Raw genomic sequence first — 4,501 nt, 5'->3', positions numbered from 1 at the left:
TAGCCTCTTTTCTTCCTCCGGCCATGAGCTTTTTCTCTTGTTGTTGTCGCCGTGAGCCGATCTATTAAAGCGTTTTCTCCATTCAAAGTATTTTCTTTGATTGATGTAAAGTTTTTTCTTTAATTTTTTCAATATATGTATTTGTTTATAAAAATGAGGATCAAGTTCGAAAATGTATAGTTTATGGATCCATGATTTAAATATATAATCTTCCTATATATATATATATATATATATATATATATATATATATCATTTTGTTTGCAGTTGGGCTGAATCAAATGTATAGTTTATGGATCCATGATTTAGATTTATAATTTTTGGNAAATGTATAGTTTATGGATCCATGATTTAGATTTATAATTTTTGGATATATGTTGGACTTAAAAATTATATTTTGTTGGACTATTTTTTTTTTTATGATTATGTTGGCCTATATGTTAGGTTAATTTAATAAAATATATTTATATGTTTATAAAAATGAAGTTTGTTTCATATATATATATTATCATTTTGTTTGCATTTGGGTTGAATTAAAGGTATGATTCATGGATATACTATTTTGTATATTTTATGTACTTGTATTTTTCATGTAATTATATCTTTTATGTACTTATATTTTTTTATGTAATGAATTTATTTTTCATGTAATTGTATCTTCCTATGTATCTTTTATGTGATGGATTTTATTATGTAATGTAATTTGAACTTCTTAAGTAATGAAGGCTGGTCTTGTTATGTCTTTTTATATATCTTTTATGTAATGTAATTGTTATGTCTTTGGCTTTATAGAGAATTTTATCGGACTACCAATGTACAAACGTTGTAAATAGCGAGACCACTGATACTACTACAAGTATGGGCTTATGATATATTTCCAATTATAACACAAGTCTAGTTACAGGCCATAGATCATCGTCCACTTAGTACCAGGTATTATTTCATTTATATATTTATTCCGTTATCATTTTTATGTAAGAATATAAATTAACTGTATTTTTTATAATTTTAGATGGGGTGGTGTATTAGCTGTCTCTGAACAGTCAACAAATATATTGCTAATATACCGAAAAATATTTGACAAACTGATGCACAATCAAGTAACAAATGTATATATAAATGAATATTTAAAACATTTTGGATGTATACTTATCTTCTTTTTTCTTGTCCGATTAATTTGACGCCATACACCCAAGATATTTGGTTATCACCATCTGATTACTATCGTAATGGTAAAGACATCTGATTGACCGTTATCCCTCTTATATGTTTCCATATAGTAGAATGACATCATCCAGATAGTGTGTTGAGACAATTCGATCTGCGACAAACGATACATTCGTTGTCCTATACACTCCCAGCACTATACCAGATTGATTTGAGAGGTAAGCACAACCAAGACTGGTGTTGAATTCACGCGGAATATATATCCTACTGGCATGAACGACGTGATCGTTGTGCATAGGGAGAAATAACAAATGGGCTAGCTGTATCAGATGACTACTTTTCCATTCAATCATGAGACGATTTATCACATCTGACGGCGCTTACTATTACTAGTAAGAGATTTAAAATTAGACATTTTTCAAATATATGATATGAATATTGTTTAATATTTATTTTTTTCATCGTACAAAATAATTTTATTGGAGATGTACAATAATATTCAATATAGCACAACTTACCAGAGTTAGGTTCAAAGTGTTACCAAACATTGGTCAACATAGAAAATATTATTCAATAAACAAGACAACTCTATGTTGCTAACACTGATCGAAGACGTATTCGTTGTAGACGACAACGACAGTAGGTGAAACTAATTTAGAGGAACACGAAGACAACCCCATATGGGATAAGGGCCAGGGGTTGTCTTTGAATTTCATGTAAACTTATATTTTCAAATTAAATAACTAATTGTAAATTTTCTTTAGTATCACGACATTTTTTTTAATATGAGTGCAAAATAATTATGTTTTCATTATAGATTAAATATATAATTAAGATTAATAATGAAGGAATTTATGGACTCGATCCTAAAGTCTTAATATTATTGTATATCTCCGATTAAAAAAATAATTAAAAAAATTATTCAATCTATTTAAAAAGAAAAAGAAAAAAATAGTAGATCTGGTCCATGAGTCTCTGTGCGACCAATCAACGAACTCAGCCGACGTGGTGCTGATGGGATTAAATGCTAATCGTGTACCTCGTACACGATTTTCCTACCTTACTTTTGTCAATACTTTCCATTCCTATCTATTTTTAAAAATACTTTTCCATATATCCCATTTTTGTCAATAATTTGAAATTATACCATATTTTTTAACTTGATTTGCGGATTTGAGTATGATTTAAATGGAGGGCAAAATCGAAATAAAATACAAATTGCTACACTCATATTTAAACATTTAGACATTTAAAAAAAAAAAATAGATATTTTTCAAAATCACCTCCCGATTTAGATAAATTCTACAATTTCTCAGAAAAAGATTAGTGATATAAGGAGGAAAGAAGTTTTAAAACATACCAATATAAAATAAAAAAAAATGTGGAAAATAAATTAAAAGAAGTTTTAACACAACAATATAAAACAATAAACATAAAGGGCTCCCCAGGTAAACTCTCCTAAATTTTATTTGGATGAAAATGGAAGATTTAACAAGGGCTAATCCTAAAATTTTAAAAAATGGATAAAGAGTTAGTTTTGAAGATAAAAACACACCTCTTCATCATAAAATAAATTTATGAATTTTCAAACCTACGTTTCTAATATGATTAGATGATGTTATCTTTAATTTTCATTCACTTTGAAAAACTTTGAATTATTTTTTTATTCTCAATAATTTTCCAAATGAAAGACAAGAGAAAAACATAAGACTGGTTTTTATATTACGTAAAATAGTGTATGAGATTTTGGTGAAAAGACGTGTTTTGAGAATTAAGTTAACTAATTTAAAAAGGTAAAAGAAATGATGTTTGAAAGTAATCTATTTCTCCTCCTCTTCCGTAAGATATCTCTGCAATAGTTTTATCTGGCCAAATCGACATAAGGGTATTTAAGTAATTATGCCGAATGACATTTTTGTAAATAAATCAACCTTGCACTTCCTTATGGCTTAATGGCTTTAATCTTAAGAAAAGCTACTGCCGCATAACACCAAGAGAGAGAAAAACGAAGCTGCCGGAGAGAAACATACCTTAAACTCTTAATGTAACGTCCCAAAGTTTATGTTATATATGAAACTGTGATGAAATCTACTATGGATTTTGTGCTAAGTTTGATGTATTGAATTTGAAGTGTGAGGAAGTTAATGTAAGAATTAGGGGGATACGGTGATAAGGTTGAAGCATGAATATAATGAATATGGGGATATTATGTGTTGAGTACTGGTGTATGAGTTATGAGTAGATTGTGAAACAGTTTATAATAAACTATGGATAACGTTGTTAAAGTTTAATGTTGAGTCATGGTCTTGATTGCATGATTTTAGTGACTATTAGTGTACCATTGTGCCATGCAAACTAATAGATCACTTAAGTGGCCATTGAGTATATTTTTATACTCACCTTTTTCTTTTCCTATTCATCCTTTTCTTTTCCTATTTTTCAGGTAAGGGTAATGACTAGTGTATGACAAAAGAGATCCGTGACCTGGCCATCTGCTTCCGCATATAGTATTATGTTTTGGTTTAGGAGTTAGGTGTCTTTCACTTTTATGCAAAATATATCAATTTTATTATTTGACTATTTAATTTCAATCATTTATTTTTAGTAGGATTAGGGGTACCGACTAGTAATTTATTTTATTTTATTTTGCTTTAGTTTATTTATTATTATTTAATTATGTTTTCCCATCTGTGCTTGTTTGAGCATTATTAAATAAAATCTTGGCTCTTCAATTTGACGATTTAAAAGACATTGTATGATTGAACCTATGCATGCAACATCCTAAAATGTTGTAGGAAACTAGGGTCGTTACACTTAAAAAGGTTCAAAAATACATTTACACTTAATTTGATATGAAATTGTTAAAAGTTTTGTTTGAAAAATATATTTGAATTTTCAAAAGTTTTAAAAATATTCTTAAACTTAAAAAAAAAAAATATCCTCACCATTAGTATATGAACAAAAACGTTAATATCTAGTTACTTTTTTTAAAAGTACCAAGTTTTTAAAAGTTACATTTTTTTTTAGTTTTTAAATTTTGACTTGGTTTGTTAGACAATTAATAAAAAGTAGATGATAAATGAATAAATTTGAAGGTAGAAATAATATCTATAAACTTAATTTTAAAAAATAATAAACAAAAGACCAAAGGGTTAGCAAATGAAATATTTAGGTACATATTGAGCAACACTTATTTTTGTGCATTCTACCAAATTGTCTAATCATAAGTTGTCATGTGACATTTTTTTTTAAATATATTAATTTTTTTTGTATGTGTGATAAGAGAGAGATGCATAGTGATGAGTACATCATGAGATGCACCAAGGTATTATCC

The sequence above is a fragment of the Benincasa hispida genome, chromosome 1 (assembly GCF_009727055.1).
Source record: "Benincasa hispida cultivar B227 chromosome 1, ASM972705v1, whole genome shotgun sequence".
NCBI classification, from domain to species: domain Eukaryota; kingdom Viridiplantae; phylum Streptophyta; class Magnoliopsida; order Cucurbitales; family Cucurbitaceae; genus Benincasa; species Benincasa hispida.
Note: the sequence above shows the minus strand (reverse complement) of the source record.